We start from the raw sequence: 24,621 nt of genomic DNA, 5'->3' as shown, positions 1-24,621 counted from the left end.
ATCCATACAAAATATTTAAGGACAGTGGTGATCAGCCAGAGATCTTTGGAACTTTTTCTAGCAAGGCCTCAACAGCTGTTCTGGATGTCTAGAGAGCATGCTGGACAGTTGGAGGTCTCTGGAACTTTATCAAGCAAAGCCTCTACAACTTATCCTCATGTCTATAACAATTGAGACAGACCCCTGATGGTGCTGCGTGGCCACAGACCCAGACATTGGCTCTCAATGGCAACATGAGCTGTGACTTTGCCATGACCTTACCTACAGGGCTGCCTGTTCACATTGGGCTGTTCCTCTCCATCCTCACATCTCCAGTTCCACCTCTCTTCATAATGCTCAAAGTGTTCTGTTTCTCTTTCTCTGCCATCTCTCTACTACAACCTTGCACACTGCAGTAACTCCCCCTGCAAACAATACATGCAGCTGGCTGGCCTCTGGGTGTCTTCTGCTCACCTTTGCTGCATGGTGTATAGGCAGGCAGGCAGGGTTCTGGGTGTCTTCCACCTGCCTGTGCTCCATGGCATGGCTGCAGGTAGACCTCTAGTGTCTGTAGGCCCTTAGTGATGCTTTTATTGCTATGATCAGACACCATGACCAGGACAACTTATAAAAGAAAATATTTAACTGGGTTTCCGGTTCCACAAGTTTAGAGTCCATGACGATGGCACACAGGCACGATAGCAAAAACAGCCGAGTGCTCACATCATCTCAAACTACAAGCAGAAAACAGAGAACACACTAGAATGGCATGGATCTTTTTAATATTTGAAAACCTAGCCCCAGTGGCATACTTCTTCCAACAAGACCACACCTCCTAGTCCTTCTCAAATATAGATCTACCAACTGGGGACCAAGTATTCAGACCTACAAGCCCATGAAAGCCTTTCTCACTCAAAGCACCACAATACTCTAAAGCCAATGTTTTCAATAAATATATGTGCTTTATCCATTATATTGTTCACAAAGTGATATGTGCCAACACACTTGCCAGTGTTTCTCATTTGCATTTTAGAAGCCATCTTTACTTCACTTAATATAAAATGAGAAGTCACTGACCCTGTTTTGACACAATTGTAAGTTGCATTAATCACTACAAATCAGGTATAAATAACATTCCATCACCTTTTTCTTTTAGAGAATTCCAAACATCACTATTAAGATCACAAGGTGTTTGGGAGATGGTTCAGTAAGTAAAGTGGTTTCTGCGCAATAAGAAACCCTAAGTTAGAATTCCCAGGACCCATGTAAAAAGTTGATCATGATGTCACTCCAGCACTGGGAAGGCAGAAAGAAACAGGTTCCTGGAGCTCACTGGGCAGTCCAGCCCAAAAATGGTGATCCCATGTATCCAGGTGAGGAACAACTCTAGCCTACACACCAACACACATTTAGGTATGTGCACATCTATATTAAAGCACAGACAAACACATACAGGCAAATACTACCACAATCTTACACACACACACACACACACACACACACACACACACACACACATTTATGTTTAGAATATCTTTCTGAATTGATTTCTCTTCTGCCATGTGTTAAATGTTACTATTTTTTGACATTTTCCCCTTGCCTTTCTCTATACATCCTTCCTTTCTTACAATCCACATTAGTATATGGAATAAAAGGCCACCATTGTTAGCATCCAGGACAGAGCTACCGAATCCCATGCTCTCTGTGATGTTTGAGAAACTAAGATCAATAATTAACCAGTATTAAAATTTTCTGTCAACCTGATGCCTCATTGTGGTGAAAAGATATTTATAACCATACATAGCACTTTTCAAATTCGTGGGTCTTTGTGGAAGTAGAAATTCTTTCCATGAAATTTATCATTTTTCTTTTACTTCTGAGTATTTAGACTAAACTTAAGTTTCAACAATCAAATGCCCACTTGATTCTCTTTGTTTCTGACTTTTTCATAGATTTTGTTCCATAGATAATAGTGACTTCAGGTCTGATTATTAATCCACCCATAGGAACTGGAGCACTGATTATGTACAGGCCATAAGGTCTGGCAAAAAGTAATCAAATAATAACATTTGAAGTGACTTGTCAATAAACAAGTGTTCACTGGTTTCCTGCTATGTATCAGGCAGTTGGTTCGGTTAGATCACATTTGCACACTCACATGCATATACGCACATGCACACACACACACACACACACACACACACACACACAGCCAATTGCAAAGGGACAGACTTCAGAGTTAAAATCCAGAAGATTGGGTCTGACATATCTTCTTGGTTCAGTAAGAGAAACACCCATTTCAATCCATTCTTTGGCTCTGTATCCTTGACTAATAGAGGCAATAAATTAAGCCATGTATGTACTCTGAAATATACTGAGCAAAATTTTGGCTGGTGAGGCACTGTTAAATTGCAAGCCATAAAAATACTGAAAGAATGTGCACTACCTTGAAACTAATTCAGAACACTGAAGAAACCATCTGAGTAGCAAGAACAAAGGCTTCCAGAACCTTTTACAGCACTTTCTTATAAATGGGAGTCACCTTAGCCATCACTACTAGCCTCCCACTGAGAAGAAAGGAAACTTGTACTTCAAAGTTTATAAAGTCTACTTAAATGTGACCTTGAAGGAAATGCTCTCCTTTTAACACCTAGCTTCTCTGGACCATAATCACTGTGACATGGCAATTTCTACCCAGTCTATCTTAAATTGTGTTGCATACTGTATCAAGTAAATTTCTTTGAGTTCTTAGGGTCTGCTCTAGTCAAATCCCGTTGCCCCTGCCCTTGACTAATGAAAGGTTTAGAAGGTGTCTGCAATAGCCCTTAGCTCTCAGGTCCCGAGGTTTGAGCCAAGCAGAGGAATGCACCAATGTTATGGGTCTGAGGTCCTAAAAACCTAACCATGATACTCCTCGGAATGACAGCAGGACTCACCCCAACTCTACCATGCAGGCGACTTCTCCATAGGGGGTGGAGTGCTGGCCAAAATGAGTACCAGTGGCTCCTTCAACACCTCTTGCTACAGGAAAAGATGAGGCAACGTCTTCTCGTATGGTAGCATCATTTCCAGGACCTCTCCAGATGAGAAAATTACCTCCAACTGCAGATGTGTTACAACTTTCAGTCTCTCACAGCTGACTTTTCTGTTTTCTCAGTATTTAACAGAGCATGATATTTAATTTGAAAGCCTTTTAATAGCCTCACTTTTGTTGATAATCATAGTAGAAATTTAAAATACATACTCTGACATTTGTTTAAGATAAACGCATCATGCCCATTCTGTTAACATAGGTTAGCGTGCTTCACATATTCAGTGTTCTGTGTGAAAGTAGACACAAGACAGTCTTTTGAGAAGGAGCCAGTTCTGACTACAGGGACTCTGAGACTCATCAGTAATCCCATATATTGTTTTTAAATTACCTGTATTATCAGAGGGCCTGGCTAGTGATCAGTCAAGACACTGACACTTGTTATATTTTAAGATAGCCTTAGTTAACCTGGGGCAGGGCAGACATTAATCCTCTAACCTACCTCCCATTGTGAGGCAGTCATGGGATCCCTGCCTCAATCCCATGCCATCTGCTTCCAATAACTTCTATCAAGCTACCTCCCATCCATAATCCCAAATACTTGCTAGTGTTCTTTGTTTGGGCCGAATCTCCATCCATCCATGCCCACCACATGTTTCTCTTCCATCTCACCCATGATGGCCTTCCTCTCTTCATTGGGTCTTTCTCCTTCTTCTTGTCAGAATTCTTCTCTCTCTTTCTCAGGACCCTTAGCCACACCTATCTCATCTGCCCTGTCCAGGTGGAATGGCTTTTTATTAATTAGCATCAAAATACATCAGACCATGCCCTAACACCCACATGATGAGAACACCAATCAGGCATATGTTTCATATTGTTGTTCTGCACCCACCCCAGAGCATTCGTTTTCTTGACTACCGATGTATACAGCTCAGACTTACACAGTCTAGGTACTTGATGGAAATCATGGCAATTATTTTCTCCCCCAAAGATCTGCTGCTCAGAATCAGGTTTGGAAAAGGCCCCAATGCACACTTGCAAATCCATTGCTCCAAGCCTTTTAAATTTTGTCTTAAGGTCCATAATTCTCTACCTTGTTAAAAAAAAATACACCTGAATTGTATTGTTTGAAAATAAATAAGTCAAGAAAGGAAACTTGAATGGAAGCTGTCACTATTAAATTATGGACATCAGCTTCTTCGTCCTCAGGGATCACTCCTACACTGTTAACAATAGAAATGACAGAAAATTCCCTAGACAGGCACACAGTAACTACATCAGTCATAAGCTCTATTTTTTATTTTGTGATGTGTATAGTGTGTGTGTGTGTGTGTGTGTGTGTGTGTGTGTGCTCGTGTATCAAAGTCCAGCTTCAACATCAACTGGGGAAACTGAGGCAGGGCGTAGCTCCCGCTCCTGGCTGCTGACCCTGCAGACTTTCTCTGAGGACAACCTTCCAGGACAGAATTGATTGTTGCTGGCAATGGCTTCCACTGATGATGACAAGCGGGGGCTAGAGCTGATGGCTCCTAGCAGGGGCTTCCACTGATGGTGACAGGCGTCTAAAAAAGAAGAAAGGGAAAGAAGGAGATAAAATACACACACACACACACTCACACACATTTACACTTGACAGACTCCAACAGGTAGGTTTCAACAAACTTCTTCTTTCAAGCTTCTCTTACTTTACACGTTCATACATACATAAATACATACATACATACATACATACATACATACACACACACATATTGGGTGGGTGGAAATGGATTAAAACAACCTTATGCACATACACACATCTTTGTGGATGAAAAAGATTCTAACAACCTTATTATTTCTCCTACAGTTTATACATCCCAGCAAGATCTTTCAAGCACAATGTGGTTTCATTCTATTTTCTTTAAGCGAATGATTACAATGAGTATACATAAGAAAAGCATGCTCCCCAATACCTTCACATGATCAACTGTTTACATATTATGAATGAAAAACAAACATGAAAAACAAGTTATTTCCAACAACCCACATACATTTGTAACTAAGCAACTCGTTGTATATTAACAGATAATAAGAAAGCAAGGTAACTTCTCAGCCAGCTTTTCTTTCCTCCCAGGCTGCAATTAGCAGTTACAAAGAAAGAACCAACTATCTTAAAAAGTAATCTTATCAAGATCTTAAAGGAATCACAAATCTAAACTTCTAAATAAAAAACAATCAGCCATTTCTACTTTACATCCTAACGGTGCTCATCTACTTATTAATATTTTTATTAAATCGTATCAGGAAGCTGAGGGCAAAAATAAGTATAAGAAATTGGTCCCCATCAAGTTGAGCTTCAGTGATGGCGTCACTTCAGCTAGTGCTATATGAGAATTGTCTTTGCTCACCAACCTCAAAAAGCTCCTCGCTTTACTATTAAGAGTGTACTTTTTCTTAACTTCAAATTGTTCCCAAAGATTGTCTGCTTCAGAGCCAATATCAAAAACATCTTCACCTAACCTTGCTAAACAATCTATTTTTCCCCTGCTAGCAATCTACGCCTGAAAGTTCATTTCAAGGGTGATGGTTGAATCATTCATCTGCTCCAGCAGCAATGCCTTAAAGAGTTCAAGCATTGTTATTGCATGATACTGCCCAGTGAGGGGCTGGAAGCCCTCCTTTAGCACTCACACAATTCATACATTAGAAGGATTACGAAGACCAAAAGGGTGACAGGCAGAGCTATGCTTCATAGTAGCATGAAGTCCTCAAGACACGTAGTTTGCGGGTGTATGCTTTGCCAAGACACGCCCATCATGGGTATGCTAACGGGTGGGCGGTATTCCATGAGTTCTAGAGCTGTTCTGCTGAGCCACATGCATGGCCCCTGACACGAGTGTTTTTGAGTGTGCCCATTCATGTGTGTATATGTAGAGGCCAGAAGTCAATGTTGGGTGTTTTCCTCAATCACCCCTCCACCTTACTTTCTGGGAGATGTTCCCTCACTAAACATGAAGCTCATCGATTGGCTAGACTGACTGGCCAGTGAGTCCCTGATTCTTTTGTCTCTACTTCTCAGCCCTTTATTACAAGTATGCACTGCCATACCCAGCCCTTTACATGGATGCTGAGGATACAGACTCTGGTCCTCATAAATGTACACTGACATCACCACACCCACCAGACAGCAATGCCTGTGGGTTGGTTAAGAACATGGAGATAAACCACTCTGCGGACACTGTCTGGTTTACTGCACTCGTGAAATCATTTATAGCGTGGAAGCCCACCAACTGTGGCTAGTTAGCATATTACCTCCGATCGGATAGTGAGCGCTCATAGCACCAGGGTTTCTATGCAATGAAGCACATTAAAGGAGATGTGGAGAGTGCACTGCTCTGCCTTGAGCAGTGTGGAGAGCAAGGCTTCTTATTTAAAAGCAGAGTGTGCCAGTGGAAGGCTGGCCACCAGGTCACGCTTGTATTTTCTCCTACAACAAACCAAGCACTGAGCCATCTCTCCAGCCCTAATTAAATTTACATATCAGAAGTGGATTTTATGGCAACTTAAAAGTGTGCATGGTATGAAAAGTATGTTTACCTAATTCTATGAATCTCGTATGTGCATGATCATAAAATTTCTTCCCTGGCTTCCCACAAGAATTACAATATTGAGCCACAAACCCAACACTTCTCATTTCTGTATGGTGTCCAAGGACACTCTGACCATTAATCTCCACGTCCCATTATTATTTCAAATCAAGCAATGCTAATGCTTTCTGATCACACTTTACTATCAGGCGAGTGTTTTGTCACCGAGTCATGGCCTCTATCCTTCACAGCTGAAATATCAATTTGCTTATGGATCTTTATCTACTACTCTTGTTACTCTGAGGACTGAGTGTGAGTACATGCCTTGACTGTTTGGTTAAACCTGTAGACTTCTGGCCTATAATGTCCTCAATGATAAAAACGAATGAATTAGGATTTTAATATTTAACCCAAAATTAGGTAATGATAGTTTCTCTTATTGTTTTATTATTACGAATCATGAGCACTTGGCATCCTGTCTCTGAATATTTCCCAGTTTTCATTACTTGCTAATATGCTAATGTTACATATATTCTATAAACCATGAAGATCAAATTTATCAGTATAATAAAAGTCTACTTCAGAGTTCCGCACTGCCTTGAATTTTCATATTCCTTTGCATTAACATTTGTATATGTGTCAGGTAGGTTAGGTTTTTAAGAACACATTAAGTGATAAAAATCAAATAGAAATTATGTGATAATTCACAGGCATGACAAATAGATGTGCTAGTTATTTAAGCACTGCACATCCACAACAAAATATTTACAGTGGTTCCTTCTATATACAGTATGGGGGGAGGGTGCCACTGCATTTATCTTCACCCCATCCCTTTATATAACTACCAAGAATTACTTATGTGTTCAAAAGTCTTAAATTCTAAATAAAAACACACTTGTTACTTTGGTTTTTAAGGCTGGTAAATGAATGATTTGGCATGTATAATGTTAGGTCCAAAGTGGCCCCCCCCAAAAAAATGCCGGTGTTAGTGACAGTATCGTAAACAGAAGGCCTCTAATTGGTAAGCAGAAGAGTTGTATTGGGAAAACAGAAGGCAAATTCAGCATTCCTCAGGCATCGTGCAAAGTACATCACTGTTTACCAGGACCTCACTTAATCTACCCCCAGAAGGTCAGCCGTCTCTTGCAAAGGCATCTAGTTCCTAATGAATCCAAACAGCCTGTATCAGCTCAAAGATCCCACCCTGCAGACTATCATATAAAATCCACCTGTCTTTCCGCCATTTTGCTTTTCTCTGCCTCCCCACACACACCCCAAACACAGCCTTGGCAGTGTGGTCCACAACAAATCTTCCTTTTTACACACACAGTGGTCTGGCTTAGTGGTTTTACTGCACACTTACTTACACATAAAATTCACAAGACATCCCCTCATTGTTGCATATGCCTTTCATTCCATTGTCTTGAAAAAGGTTGGCCCAATCCTAAGGTCATCAGATCAACACTCATTAGTTCTGCTACCCTCTTCTCATATGCTTCTTATAAAGCACAAGTATCTCTGCTGTAAAAACAGCACTCGATGCGGAAAGGATTCTGTGCGCTGTTTTTTTTTTAAAAAGAACTCTTTTTCAAAATATTCTTGTTGACTGGAATTTCAGGATTATAGATTTCCTCTTGTTTGTTTTATATATCTCAGGTCAGTAACAGTAAACTGGCTAAGGCAGACCAGATTTTGCCTACATCCCTTGGGCAGCATTGATGGGACACATATTCAGAGTCCCACATCTGCCCTACACCACTCTTCTCCAGGATCCTATAGTCTCCTGTCTCACACCCAAGACTTCTGGAAGAGTGTTCTACTCACTAGAGATAGCCATTTAGTTACAGTAGCTTGGTAGCTACACTTTTAATGAGTAGTTGCTATCTGCAAGGAGCATATATCATCTCATTTAGCATTCATTTTAAAAACCCTTGATTAGTAATGCAATCATTCCAATTTACAGATGGAAAAAATCTACCACTCAGAACTGATGTGCCCAGTCTGGTAGTGGTGAAAGTTAGTAGTGAAGTCAGTGTCAGGTCTGAAGGAAACTCCATTGCCCCAAATTCTAAAAGGCACAAGGGACAAATGTCTATCTATGGTGCCCATTAACATGCCCAAATGCATGCTGGCCTCCAGGTTCCTTAACTGTCACACACATTCTTCAAAGTCCATCCTAGCTCTTCTTGCCGTCTCCACTACTCCAAACTTCCCCAGCTCACAGCCTTCCGTAACCCTATTTTAGCCGTGCTCCCTCAGCCTCCCTCTGTCCCCCCCCTTCTCTCTGTGTGTCTGTGTGTGTGTGTCTCTCTCTGTCTCTGTCTCTTTCTGACTCTCTGTCTCTGTGTGTATCTGTCTGTCTCTCTCTCTCTGTCTCTCTCTGTCTCTGTCTCTCTCTCTCTCTCTCTCTCTCTCTCTCTCTCTCTCTCTCTCTCCTCCACTTCTCTCATGACTACATCTAGTCTGATGCCACATTCAGTCTACTTCTTCTCTTCTGCTCTGGACTCTTCCAGATGCCTCTGAATGCTCTTTCTCTCTCATATCTACAATAAAAACCTTTAACCATACCATGGACCTGTTGTGTCATTGGTTTATTCAGGCAGGACTGGCATCCCCATAACTTATCTGCTTATCATATCTTAATTTGCTATTCTCTACTGCCTCCCAACTTCATTAAAATCAACACTGCAATTAACTGAAAATTAAAATTACCTTCAACAAATATTATTCTCACACTTAGTCAAAGAAGCTTCCCTTTGAATGCACGGCAATGAGAGTAGAGGTGCAAGGCTGCTCAAAGTCAAGATGAGTGCTCAGCCCCAGACAGGAAATACGGTGGGTCATCCAGGCTTAGGACAACATGGAGGAAGACCCTGCCGAAAGATAAGGTGGACGATGAAGAAGAGGTTATGAAATACTGTCTTCAGGGCATGATGTAGTCAGTGTCACCATGATCTCACAGCAGCTATAACTGCCTGCAATGGGCCTGCACACTGCACAGCAGCAGATGGCCTACACAAAGAGAACGGAATGCCAACTTTGGTAGGTTTTTCTTTCATAATGCTTGGCATTTTTTTTTTAACCTTATAGTTCTTTTGCTTATATTTTATGATTTCTGATTTTGTGTACTTGTGGGAATTTTGTGTGTGCAAATTTTGTGTGTATCTCTGTGCCTGTGTATATTCTTTTTTTGTTTGTTTGTTTTGTTTTGTTTTAGCTCTCTTTTTCCTTTTTCTTTTGTTTTTTGTTTTGTCCTACTCTGGTTTGTTGCCAGTTTGTTTTCTAATGAGAAGAGAAAAAAAAAGCATGTAGGTTTGAGTGGGTAGTGAGATGGAGAGGACCAGGGAAGGCTCAAGAGAGGAGAGACCATGATCATAATATATTGTATGAAAAAAGCTACTTGCAATAAAAATTAAATTATAAAAAGGAAGGAAGAGAGAGACCATTTCAAGGGGCTAGTCCTTGCTGTGGTCCCTGTGCCATTTTTGGTCTTCTCTGGTCATTTACAAAAAAAAAAAAAAAAAAAAAAAGGAAGGAAAGAAGGAAGGAATGAAGGAAGAAAGGAAGGAAGGAAGAAAACACTAGGCTTATCAACAACCAACAAGGAGGGGCTGGGGCTCTTCCCTAACTTTCTACCAAACTATTGGCTTTGAGGGGTAGGAGTAGCCATTGTCTTAAACTGTGTTCCCACTGACCACTGATAAACCAACCAGTTCTAAGGGATAGCTCCAAACCTTTGCTCATACAGATGGCCCTGGTTAGATACAGTGAATTACAAAACAAGAAGATATCAGTGTGGGAAAGAGACATCATAGAGAGGTGGGAAGATAAGAGATGGAAGGGAGACATGAGAGGGTGAAGGGTGAGGCTAGTCACAATAAACTCCATACACATAGGAAATTGTCAAAGAACAAATTCAACGTGTTACTCAGAAAAAGACTAAATCAATTATTAAATTTATGGCAATAGGAGAAGAAAAAAGTACCTATGATAGGTGGACAAATTCCTTATGAGCATTTTACATACATGCCACACGGTTATTATGACTGGATAATATCATAGAATTTTAACATATGGATGTTTCTCCCTGGAATGATTTTTTCCTTCTCTTTCAAGTTGGTAACTTGTCTACTTGTTACTTCATAGATGATAAAAGGTTGAGTTTTTCAAAGACTGAAATTTCAAAGGTGCTGCCAGATTTTTTTTAAAAAACTGATTTTCAGTTAAATCTGAATTTCAAATATCTCACATTTTAGCCTCTGTCCCATTTGGTGTTTTGAACAAATGACTCGTGCTTATCAGAGTAACTAGGCCTTTTCATTTCCTAAGAACGGTAAGCCCATCCTTAGCAAAACTCAGCTCATGGAGAAAGTAAAAGAGAAGCCAGCAGACAGGGCTTAACCATGTGTGAGTGAGCGGGAGCTAGGACAAGTGTCTGTGCGATAAGCCTATCAACAAACAAACATAACTGAAGAACAATCTGGAGACCGTTGTAAACCCTTTTGGTGGAGATGGCCACGGCAGACATTTTCTGTGAACATGTGTAGTCTGAAAAGCTGGAATTTCCCACAACAAAAGTCCCCAGCACCCAGGGGTAGCATGGAAACAAAGAGCTACCTGTCCTGAAGGACTACGAAAACACGGGCTTTTTTTTTTTTTCCTTAATTTTATGTGTATAGGTGTTTTGCTTGCATGTACATCTATGCACACTTTGTGTATCTGGTGCCCATAGAGGCCAGAAGAGGGCATTGGAACCCCTGTAACTCGAGTTAAAGACAGTTATGAGCCACCATGCTGGTATTTGGAATCAAACCTGGGTCCACTAGAAGAGGAGCCAGTATTTGAACACTGACTGAGCCATCTCTCCAGCCCCAACAGATGCTTCTTGACCTGTCATTCCTCATCTTCCTGGTACCATCAAATGCCACACAGTAAGTACGAGTGGCAAGATTCAGATTCAAGCTCAATTTAGGAGGATGTGTTCTTAAAAAGTACTGTGTAGGATCCAAGATGGCAGCGAGCATTGTGGACCGCGTTTGGAGGCTCCAGTGAACAATTCAGGGAATTGCACAGATTTCTGAGCCAGGAACACCGAGGTCCAAACATCACGGCAGCGGGAGTGCTCCACGGTTCGGAGGGACCAGGGTGCGGAGGACCTGCGTGCCCCTGCACACGGGAGGAGCGTGGTTTTTCTCTGATCGGAGCGGCAGCGGCAGAGGCAGCAGCACCAGCGGCACCAGCAGCGGCGGCTGAGGTTTGCAGCTCATAGCCTTCCGGTGGAGGCGATTGGTGTGGTGGCTGGTGGGAATTGCTGCGGGAGAGGGGATTCGGGGCAGGATTTGGGTCGCGTGGAGCCTTTGGACCCAGACTGGACTCAGCGGACAGTTCGGCCCCAGAGTCCTGGGTACTGGCCGGGCCCAGCAAGCAATTCTGCCTGAGGCACTAACTCCCCTGCTGTGGCGCAGGCTTAGTTGAGCTCGCAGCTCCACACTAGGCACCACCTCAGCTCAGCGGCAGCTCCCCTGCGGTGACACAGTCTGGGCGGAGCACTTGGTTTCACCACAGGCGCTAACTCAGAGCAGCCGCAGTTCTCCTGCTGTGGCGCAGGCTTGGTGACATGCTCAGTTCCATCCTAGGCACCACCTCAGCTCAGCGGCAGCTCCCCTGCGGTGACACAGTCTGAGCGGAGCACTTGTTCCACCACTGGTGCTAACTCAGAGCAGCCGCAGTTCTCCTGCTGTGGCGCAGGCTGGACAGAGCTCTCGGTTCCACCAGCTCTAAGACTCTGGTTGGACACAGTGTGCAGTTTGAATCCAGAATTCCTGACTGAGATTGGTGGTCAGTTCGGGCCCTGACTCAATAACTGACCACAGCACGCACTTTGGGCCAAAAGGCCCTAGCGGAGCTTGGTGCGTAGTCCCAGCCCAAAAATTCTGGCTGGACCCTGTGTGCATTTTGGGCCCAAAATCCCTAGCTGAGTTTGGCAGACGGTTCAGGCCATGAGAATCTAGCTGAGTTCTGCCCGTGGTTCGGTCCCAGTGCTCCTGGCTGGACTTGGCAGGGGACCCAGAAGGCTGTGGATACCTTGGCCTGACCCAACGCTCATTCAGAGACCCAGAACAATTGCAGGATCCACAGCAGAGGGGGGCTGAGGATCACTGGCTGTGAGAGACCAGAACAACAGGGCTAACCTCCTAACATCCACACCAGTGAAGCTTTGAGCTCGCAGCCTAGGGAAATCGTGAGAAAACAAGTGAATCTATCGTCAGACACCCTCCATTCAACTCTGGAAGCTACCCAACAAAAACAAAGACGGCAAGATGTCTAAAGGACAACGAAAAAGCATACTCAAAAAACCCCAAAACAACATGGCATCCCCAGTTTCCAGCTATCCCAAAGAAAACCACCCAGAGAACTCAAATACAACGGAAATACAAGAAAATGACCTCAAATCCTTAGTAATGAGGATGATAATGGAGGAAACAAATAAAATTTGTAATCAAATACAGGAAGACGCAGACAAACAGGTGAGAGACATAAAAGAAGCACATAGAGTGGAACTGGAAAAATTGCAGGAAAATGCAAACAACCAGATGAAAGAAATAAATAAAACGGTTCAAGCTCTGAAGACCTATAAAGAGGCAATGGAAGAAACTCAGGAATATACAAAAAATCAGATGAAAGAAATCAAAAAATCAGTTCAAGATCTGAAAATGAAAATGGATTCAATGATAAACACACAGACAGAAGAAAAACGAGAACGTGAGACCTCAGAGAAGAAGGCGAGCAACACAGAGGTGAGCTTTTCTAACAGAATCCAAGAGATGGAAGAACGAATCTCAGGGCTAGAAGATACAATCACAGATATTGAATCAACCATTAAAGAAAATGCCAAATCTGGAAAACTCCTGACACAAAACATCCAAGAAATTAAGGACACCATGAAAAGAAGAAATCTGCGGATAATAGGCATTGAAGAAAGAGAAGACATCAGACTCCAGGGCCCAGAAACTATTCTCAACAAAATCATAGAAGAAAATTTCCCCAATCTAAAGAAAGAGATGCCTATAAACATACAAGAGGCCTACAGAACACCAAATAGAATTGACCAGAAAAGAAAAACTGCCCGCCACATAATAATCAAAACACAAAACATGCAGAACAAAGAAAAAATATTAAAAGCTGCAAGGGAAAAGGGACAAATAACATTTAATGGTAAACCTATCAGAATTACACCCGACTTCTCAGCAGAGACCATAAAAGCCAGAAGGGCCTGGACAGAGATCCTGCAAACCCTAAGAGACCACAGATGCCAGGCCAGACTACTTTACCCAGCAAAATTATCAATAACCATTGATGGAGAAAACAAAATATTCCATGACAAAAACAAATTCAAACAGTACCTATCCACAAACCCAGCTTTACAGAAGGTACTAGAAGGAAAACTCCATCCCAAAGGGTCAAGCTACAACCAAAACTACCCAGGAAATAGATAACTATCCCATGGCAAAAACACAACTACACAAACGCTCGACTGGAAACAACATCAAAATTAAGACTCTTAACAGGCACTGGTCATTAATATCTCTCAACATCAATGGCCTCAATTCTCCAATAAAAAGACACAGACTAACTGAATGGGTGCATAAACAAGATCCAACATTCTTCTGCATCCAAGAAACACATCTCACCCATAATGAAAGGCATTACCTCAGGGTAAAAGGTTGGAAAAAAATATTCCAAGCAAATGGTCACAAGAAGCAAGCAGGTGTAGCCATTTTAGTATCGAACAAAATAGACTTTCAACCAAAATTAATCAAAAGAAATGAGGAAGGACACTTCATACTCATCAAAGGTAAAGTCAACCAAGATGACATCACAATTCTGAACATCTATGCTCCCAATACAAGGGCATCCACATTTGTAAAAGATCTCCTAAAAAAGCTTAAACCACACATCGATCCCCACACAATAATGGTGGGAGACTTCAACACCCCACTCTCACTGAAGGATAAGTCATTGAAACAGAAACTAAGCCGGGTAATAACATCATTAGCCAATGCCATGGGTCAAATGGATCTAACAGATATCTATAGAACCTTTCACCCAAAAAAGAAAGAATACACCTTCTTCTCTGCACCCCATGGAACCTTCTCCAAAATTGATCACATCGTAGGTCACAAAGCAAGCCTCAATAGATACAAGAGGATTGAAATAATACCTTGTATCCTATCAGATCACCATGCTCTTAGGCTGCAATTCAACAACAACAGAAATAACAAAAAGCCTACACATACGTGGAAACTAAACAACTCTCTGCTAAATGACACCTGGGTCAGGGAAGAAATAAAGAAAGAAATCAAGGAGTTTCTGAAATTCAATGAAAATGAAGAAACAACATACCCAAATTTGTGGGATACATTGAAAGCAGTGCTAAGAGGAAAATTCATAGCACTAAGTGCCTTTAAAAAGAAATTGGAAACATCGCACATAAGCATCTTAACAACACAACTGGAAGCCCTAGAAAAAAAAGAAGCAGAAACACCCAAGAGGAGTAGACGCCTGGAAATAATCAAACTCAGGGCTGAAATTAACAAATTAGAAACTAAGAAAACTGTCCAAAGAATCAACAAAACCAAAAGCTGGTTCTTTGAGAAAATCAATAAGATAGACAGACCATTAGCCAAACTAACTGAAAGGCAGAGAGACAGTATTGAAATCAACAAAATCAGAAATGAAAAGGGAGACATAACAACAGACACTGAAGAAATTCAAAGAATCATAAGATCCTACTTTGAAGGCATATACGCCACAGAATTTGAAAATCTAAGGGAAATGGACGATTTTCTTGAACAATTTCACTTGCCAAAGATGAATGAAGAACAGATAAACAAGCTAAATAGTCCCATTTCCCCTACAGAAATAGAAGCAATCATCGATGGTCTCCCAACCAAAAAAAGCCCAGGGCCAGATGGTTTCAGTGCAGAATTCTACCAGACCTTTAAGGGCGAGCTAATACCGATACTCTTCAAGCTACTCCAAAAGATAGAAATGGATGGAAAATTACCAAATTCATTCTATGAGGCCATAGTCTCATTGATACCTAAACCTCACAAAGACTCAACAAAGAAAGAGAATTTCAGACCAATTTCTCTTATGAACATAGATGCAAAAATACTAAATAAAATACTTGCAAAACGAATACAGGAGCACATCAAAGATATCATTCATCATGACCAAGTAGGCTTCATTCCAGGCATGCAGGGATGGTTTAATATACGGAAATCCATCAATGTAATCCACCATATAAACAAACTGAAAATAAAAAACCACATGATCATCTCCTTGGATGCAGAGAAAGCATTTGATAAAATTCAACACCCATTCATGTTTAAAGTTTTAGAGAGATCGGGGATACAAGGCACTTTCTTCACCATAATAAAGGCTATATACAGCAAGCCAATAGCCAAAATCAAAGTAAATGGTGAGATACTCAAGGAAATTCCTCTCAAATCGGGAACAAGGCAAGGCTGCCCACTCTCTCCATATCTCTTCAATATAGTACTCGAAGTTCTAGCCAGAGCAATAAGACAACAAAAGGAGATCAAGGGTATCCAAATGGGAAAGGAGGAAGTCAAATTATCCCTATTTGCAGATGATATGATAGTGTACATAAGTGACCCTCAAACCTCCACCAGAGAACTCCTAAAGCTGATAAACACCTTCAGCAAATTGGCTGGATACAAAATTAACTCAAAAAAGTCTGTAGCCTTCCTATACACAAATGACAAGCTTGAAGAGGAAGAAATTAGGAAAACCACACCCTTCACATTAGCCACAAGCAATATAAAATATCTAGGAGTTACCCTAACTAAGCAAGTGAAGGACTTGTATGAAAAAAATTTCAAAACTCTGAAGAAAGAGATTGAAGATGACCTGAGAAGATGGCGTGATCTTCCTTGCTCATGGATCGGGAGAATTAACATAGTAAAAATGGCCATCCTACCAAAAGCAATCTACAGATTCAATGCAATCCCTATCAAAATACCTACACAATTTTTTAAAGACATTGAAAGTTCAATTCTGAACTTCATATGGAAAAACAAAAAACCCAGAATAGCTAAAACAATCTTGTACAATAAAAGATGCTCCGGAGGAATCTCTATACCTGATCTCAAACTGTACTTTAAAGCAATAGTACTTAAAACAGCATGGTACTGGCACAGCAACAGGCTGGTTGATCAGTGGAATCGAATCGAAGACCCAGATATGAATCCACACACATATGGTCACTTGATTTTGACAAAGAAGCCAAGTCCATTCAATGGAAAAAGGATAGCATCTTCAACAAATGGTGCTGGTCTAACTGGAGGTCTATGTGTAAAAAAATGAAACTGGACCCATATTTGTCACCTTGCACAAACTCAAATCCAAGTGGATTAAAGACCTCAACATAAAACCAGAGACACTAAGCCACTTAGAAGAAAAAGTGGGAAAGAGCCTGGAACATATTGGCACAGGAGACAACTTCCTGAACAGAACACCAACGGCCCAGGCCTTAATGTCAACCATTAATAAATGGGACCTCATGAGGCTGAGAAGCTTCTGTAAGGCAGGAGACACTGTCAAGAGAACAAAGCGACAGCCTACAGACTGGGAAAAAATCTTCACCAACCCTACATCTGACAAAGGTCTAATATCCAAAATATATAAAGAACTCAAGAAATTAAACACCACCAAACCGAATAACCCAATTGAGAAATGGGGCTTGGAACTAAACAGAGAATTCTCAACAGAGGAGTATCAACTGGCTGAGAAACAGTTAAAGAAATGCTCAACCTCCTTAGTCATCAGGGAAATGCAAATCAAAACAACTCTGAGATTCCATCTTACACCCATCAGAATGGCTAAGATCAAAAATTCAAGCGACACCACATGCTGGCGAGGATGTGGGGAGAGAGGAACACTCCTTCATTGCTGGTGGGAATGCAAACTAGTACAGCCACTTTGGAAATCTATCTGGTGCTATCTCAGAAAAATGGGAATAGGGCTTCCTCAAGACCCAGCTATTCCACTCCTTGGAATATACCCAGAAGATGCTCCAGCACACAACAAGAAAATTTGCTCAACCATGTTCATAGCAGCCTTATTCATAATAGCCAGAACATGGAAACAGCCTAAGTGTCCCTCAGTAGAAGAGTGGATAAAGAAACTGTGGTACATATACACTATGGAATACTACTCAGCTATTAAAAACAAGGAATTCCCAAAATTTGTGGATAAATGGATTGAGCTAGAAATGATCGTAATGAGTGAGTTAACCCAGAAGCAGAAAGAATCAAATGGTATATACTCACTTATATCTGCATACTAGTCTAAGGAGCATGTCCCACAAAAGCCTTCACTTACCAGGAAACTGGGACAGAGGGGAAGGCATCCTATTGGGACTCTAAATGAGAGACGCATGGGAGAACAGCAAAATAAAAGGATACAGAGGGTCCTAGAAATCTACAAGTAGAACAATATGATAGGCAGATTTGGGCCCAGGGGTCCCGCTCAAACTAAGGCACCAGCCAAGGACAATACAGGAGGTAAACTTTAAACCCCTTCCCAGATCTAGCCAATGGTCAGAATAGTCTCCACAGTTGAGTGGAGAGCATGATACGACTTTCTCACGTACTCTGGTGCCTCACATTTGACCATGTCCCCTGGAGGGGGAGACCTGGTGGCACTCAGAGGAAGGACAGCAAGTAGCCAAGAAGAGACTTGATACCCTATGAGAATATATAGGGGGACGTAATCCCCCTCAGGAACAGTCATAGGGGAGGGGAATAATGGAAAAATGGGGGGGGAGGAATGGGAGGATACAAGGGATGGGATAAACATTGAGATGTAACAAGAATAAATTAATAAAAAAAATAATGTAAAAAAAAAAGTACTGTGGACTGCTATATATAAACTGCTACATATGAACATCTACAAGTTAATTGTTGTCACTACTATTATTAGGGTGCATTCTGCTGTTTTGTTTTTGTTTGTTTCTTCGCTTTTGAAATAGGGTCTTAATAAGTAGCCCAGGCTAGCCTGGAACTCACTATAATCATCCTGCATCAGCCTCCAGAGTGCTCGGATTCCCGGCTGCCCACTAGCTTATCAATGAGGGAGATTAATAACAAGCTTCAACCTCACAGGGCTGCAACAGTTTAAGAAGTTCTTTGGCCATGAATAGCCAGGACACATGAAGAAGAGAAATCACAGAACCAAATTCTAACCCATAAATCAGAACTTACTTGGGTGTCGAGTGACTAGCCCTGTCCAACAAAACCAGGAATACGGAGTGAGAAACACTGCGTTTTGATATTTCTAAAACAGAAAATAAGCCTAAAGAGAGAAATAAATAGCCAGGCCATAAGGCTCCTGGGATATAAAACTGCTTATCAAATATTAGCACATACACAGATCATCAGCGACCTCCATTAAAATGTGAGCTCTGATTCAACAGGCTTGAGGGGGAGCCTCTGGGAGTCCTCACTTCTAACAGCTGAAGCAAATGCAAAGAAGCCTCTGGAATGGAAAGGTCTTGTTCCAAACCTCAAATCTTGTACCTTTTCCTCCAGGTGGGAGTGGGAGTTGGGCAGTGGGACATTTTGTAGCCTGAGAGTGACCATATTGCAGAAGGCTTGAAGCAGGCAGAAGACTACTTCTATGGTCCCGAGAATGGGAAGCAATCAAGACATTTTCTTGATTAGTGGCTGATGTGGGAGGGCCCAGCTGACTGTGGGCAGTGTCACCCATGGGCAGGCTGTCCTGAGTGGCATAAGAAAGCAGATGTGGCAAGCCACAAGGAGTAAGCACTGTTCCTCCATGCGTCTGTTCAGTTCTGGCTTGAGGTCTTTCCCTGGTGGACTATGACCCAAAAGGATGAGCCAAATCCATTTTCTCCCCCACACTCTTTTGGTGACAGTGTTTATCACAACAACATAAAGCAAACTAGGACAAATACATTGTGGATTCAGTCACGTGATGCTAAGGCCCCTCTGGATATAGGCTCTGTCTTCTAAGATAACAACATAAATTCCTCTTGGGCAGGGATTACCACCGCTGAGCACGTGCTGATACGTCGGGCTGCAGTTCTATTGATATGCAGACATCTCTTCCCTGATCAAAGACTGTTTCCCAAATATTAAAGCACAGAGAAACCTCAGAGCATCAGTTCCCACAGCGCCTCGCCACTTATTTTCCCTCTTCTCATTTTTAAAATTGGAAGCAATATGAGATTCCGATGCCAGTTATACAGCTGAGAGCTCCTTCATTTCTCAAGTCCGGAACAGCACCCTGTGCAGCGGGTCCCCGCAGCCTTCCTTGATGACTGATTAGCATTCCTCCCTTTGCCACCTGCTAGTGATAACTTGCCTTGATAAGGTGCTTAGCGCGTTGACTTAGCACCTGTGCTAATTGCCTTATCCTGTTACAAACTGACTCTTAGTGAGGTGAAATGTTAGCCTCCGCCAATGGGTTCTCAGTCCTGCTTAAATGGTAGAATCATCTATTATCTTTTTTTTTTTTTTTTAAGAGGAGTACCCAGACTCTACCCCCACCCTGGGGAGCTAGTTTGATTGGACAAAGGTGGGACTCGATTATAAATATGATTTGTAAGCTGCCTAGTTGATTCCATTGTACAGCCAACGCGGCCGCCCACTGCCTAATGTACGGCTACATGAGGATTTTGTATTCCTAACATCACTGCCCTTTGGTAATTCAATGTAAATCTATCTTATGAAACCTTACCTATCAGAAACACCAGTAAGAATAAGGAAGGAATCCAAACTACCCAACAAGATATTATAAAGCCTATAAAGAACGCTGTTAAAGTCGTAAGAGCTTAGAGTTAGTGGTTTAAAAAAAACAAAAACAGCTCTACTATGTTACTGGTTCAGCAATATTAGAGGAGCCGATTTCTAAGCACAGTCAACCGTGCTTGGCATGTAGACAGAAGTTTCCTGCACCACAGTTTCCTCATATGTCAAGTAGGCTTAAATATTTCTCCTGGAGTTGCTAAGCAGTTTTAATGAAAGTCCCTGTTAGCATGTTTAGGAAGGTTTGGTGACATTTCAACTCTTCCCGGATGTTTTTATAGTACTCTGGGTGAGCAGAACCTCAGAGTTGGCACAAGACACCCTAAGACCAAGGTCTCATCACATAGGAGATTTACTTGCCCCAGAGGGCCAAAAGGGCAGGGGTAAGGGACAAAGACAGAAGAAACAGGACAAGGAAGAGGAGGGAAGAGAAAAGGGGCAAGGAAGGGGTGGAAGGGTGCTTGTCCAGTAGGAAAAAGGACTGTCTCTGGATAGAGGGGAGGCAAGGAAAATGGGATTTATAAAGGGAAAGGGGGTGTTAGGTTGAGGTGTTTAATTTTAACTGGATGTGTTCATTAGGTGAGCCAAAGAGGGCTTCTGATTGCTGGACTCTAATACTGTGATAGCTGGACCTCCCTCGGTAGTCAGCCTCAGGAGGAGGAAGTGGCCAAATAACGGAGTAGACCCAAAGGACTAGCTGTAAGAATGTAAGCTAAGGCGGAGGGAATGAAGGAAGGGCAGGGCCTGCCAGAGACACGCCCACAGCATCTTCACTAGGTGTACTTCCTACATTCTCCACATTTGAAACACTTTAAAAATGTGTGTACGGGGTCGGGGTGGGGAGGGTATGCATGTGGCGGAGGGTGCAGGGGCACGTGGGGGCGTGTATGTGGTGTGGCGGAGGGTGCAGGGGCACGTGGGGGCGTGTATGTGGTGTGGCGGAGGGTGCAGGGGCACGTGGGGGCGTGTATGTGGTGTGGCGGTGCGTGTGTGTTTAGGGGCACGTGGGGGCATGTATGTGGTGTGGCGGAGGGTGCATGGGCACGTGGGGGCGTGTATGTGGTGTGGCGGTGCGTGTGTGTGTAGGGGCACGTGGGGGCGTGTATGTGGTGTGGCGGAGGGTGCAGGGGCACGTGGGGGCGTGTATGTGGTGTGGCGGAGGGTGCAGGGGCACGTGGGGGCGTGTATGTGGTGTGGCGGCGCGTGTGTGTGTGTGTGTAGGGGAGCCTGCGATTCAATGCAAGTGCACACAGGTTCTTTCTTTTAGAAGGAGGTGAGACAGAGTTTCTTTGTATAGCTTTGACTGTCGTGGAACTAGGTCTCTAGACCAGGGTGGCCTTGAACTCACAGAGATCTTCAGGTGTATGACGCCATCACCCGGCTTTTCTATTTTGCTTCGTAATTTTATTTTTCTGATGAGCAATGTCCTGTAGCATGCGCACCCTGATATGAGTGGCTGCACTGTTGTGGGCATCTGTGCGCATCTTGTCTCGTGTGCGTTTTCTAAGTACTTTTATTTTCAAGGTCTCTGCATCAGTAGGGAGTTTGTTAGCCAATGGAATGATCTGATACCAATGCCAACTGGACGCGAGTATTCATTGGATATTCCAGTCATTTGGTAAAGTGGTTTGCTGCCAAGATTTAGTCTCTGAGGTAGCCAGCCCTTGACTGAAGACTCTTCTATCCCACAGCTACAGTAAGCAGGGCCTGGGGGCCTCAACGCAGACTGTCACATGTGAGCCAGAAGTGTGATGGTGACAGTAAGGTCCATCATCCCTGGCAGGGGTTTAACATGTGAAAGAATACAGTAACCCCTCACCATGTGGCTGTACAATAGTATCACTTTGTGTTTCTATATGAAATCATTAGACCTGCTTTCTAGAAGTTCTGTTCCAGTCTCTTGTGAAAACGAAGTGTGCATCATTTCTGTAGCCACACACTTATATTTGCAGATAACCGAGCTTCGTCTTTAAAAATTGAAGTTCATTTTTATCTTAAGTCTTTTGTACATAGGAAAGTGGTCTGGCCACACCCACATAGGCTCAACCATTCTGCTAAGCCTGTTCTTACATCATTAGTGTGCAGAGTCTGCTCACGAACTGTTCCTTCCTCCATGGGACTGAGTGAAGCCCCAATGATTACGCAGCTATATGGGAAGGAGTGTTTCAGTGGTTGAGAGCTGAGCACCACCGACACATGCAATCAGAACACCTGCCCCTTCCACCTGAGGCCCCTCCAGCTGGCCTCCACTGATAGCCTGTACCCCTCACTTCATCTACTTAGTTTTGGACAGCATGACCTGGACCACCACTGGTGGCTACACCCCCTTATCATGACCTTTGGACCCTTTGACATGTCCAGATTCCTCTGCCCTCTGAAATGTGTGTGTCATTATGTGAGTCCTGCAGAAGGTTCTATCGCTATGCTCTGTGTCCTTGAGCCACTGGGGCCATCCAGCCCTACGGCTCCAAGCTGAGAGGTATGAGAATCTTTGTTACGTCTCCAGGCATGCACATGGAACGCTTATCCTGGATAGGGTAGGGGCTGTAATCTTAAAGACCAACAGAATTCATTGTGTATTCAAGGAAAATCTGTTTCAAGTCCAGGAAATTTTCTGTGATACCCATCTTTGCATGAGAGCTCTGCCTTCCAAACTAGCAAGAGAAGAGGCAGGCTAGGAAATTAGATGTCCTAAGCACAGAAATAATTTATGGCACTTTCCTTTATACTCTCCTGCCAAACTTATATATAGGTATGACCTTGATAACTTCAAGGAAAAGGAGACATCTAATGCTCTGGGGCTCCGGAAGCAGAGCAGAGCCACAGTTTCTGGCACTGCAACGATGCTCCCTGGAGCACCGGCTCCTCTGCTTCCATTTAGTTTCAGCAGCTTTATGCCTATGACTTGAGTCATCGCTCACTTAGAATTTGGTTCCAGGGGTTCTTGAGAGCTCTAAAGCCACTGTCTGTTTTATCAGTTTCCATTTCTTTCCCTCTGCAATAAGGAGAGAAATCTGGTGAAGAGGAAAGATCAAGGGAAACCATGGGGTAAAGCAACCTTTACCTTTAGGACTCGGATTTGGCCTATGTTTGCTTGACTTTTGATAACCTTCGTCATTCTGCATGCTCCACTCCGGACCCTCAGTGTGGAATGTCAGCCATAAAGGTCTTCTGACATATCGAACAAACTTATGGGATTGAAAGTCCCTGAGGGGTGGGGGAGACCCGGCTGGCAAGATGGCTTCGTGTGCAAAAACACCTAAGACGCAAGCCTCACAATCTGAGTTCAACCAGTGGAGACCTCGGTGGAAGTTTCTGAACCACTACTCAAAACTGTCCTCTGACCTTCAGACATACACTATGGTAGGAGTGCACCTGCACTTATACAGAGAGAGGGAAAGAGAGAGAGAGAGAGAGAGAGAGAGAGAGAGAGAGAGAGAGAGAGAGAGAGAGAGAGGAAGAAGAAGGAGGAGGAGGGAGGGAGGGAAGGAGGGAGGGAAGAAGGGAGACAGAGACAGAGAGACAGACACAGAGAGAGAGAGAGAGAGAGAGAGAGAGAGGAAGGAGGAGGAGGGAGGGAGGGAAGGAGGGAGAGAGGAAGGGAGACAGAGACAGAGAGACAGACACATAGAGAGAGAGAGAGAGAAAGAGAATAAAGTAATTTAAATAAATAGACATTAGTAGAGGTAGCTGAGCTTCATCATCTTTCGTTGCCATCCTCAGGTTGGCTCTTGTTCTGTAGACCATATGACTGGCCAAATATGCTTACCTTATCAATACATAGATCAGAGAACTGGCCTGGAAAATATGTGCCTCCCGAGGAGCTTGCGCAGAATCTGTGAGTTACACCAACATTTTGCTGATAGTGCTGAAAGGCGAGGAAGGACATTGAGTGTCCCCGCCAGGTGTGGTGGTGCACACCTTTATCCCAGCACTTGGGAGGCAGAGACAGGACAAGTTTGTGAGTTCAAGGTTATGCTGGTCTACAAAGTGAGCTCTAGACTAGCCAGGACTTCCCAGTGAGACTTTGTCTCAACCTCCCTCACACACACACACACACACACACACACACACACACACACACACACACACACCCATAAATAGGCATTCCAGTTTAGACTAAGAAAAAATGGAAATGGTACCTCCTAGCCCAGCAAACCACAGCACCTCGGCCATTTTCTTCCCCATG

General features: G+C 43.0%; 1 long non-coding RNA gene across 1 annotated transcript in view; it reads right to left on the bottom strand.

The window, feature by feature from the left end:
* Positions 1-24,296, bottom strand: part of LOC127199554 (uncharacterized) — a 59,488-nt gene extending 35,192 nt beyond the window's left edge. The window contains exon 1 of the long non-coding RNA XR_007831941.1: positions 24,202-24,296. This is a non-coding gene — a long non-coding RNA (uncharacterized LOC127199554). The remainder of the gene's footprint in view (positions 1-24,201) is intronic.
* Between the last annotated feature and the right edge of the window lie 325 nt (positions 24,297-24,621).

Source organism: Acomys russatus, chromosome 2, assembly GCF_903995435.1.
Source record: "Acomys russatus chromosome 2, mAcoRus1.1, whole genome shotgun sequence".
NCBI classification, from domain to species: Eukaryota; Metazoa; Chordata; class Mammalia; order Rodentia; family Muridae; genus Acomys; species Acomys russatus.
Note: the sequence above shows the minus strand (reverse complement) of the source record. Positions and strands in the feature narration are given on the sequence as shown.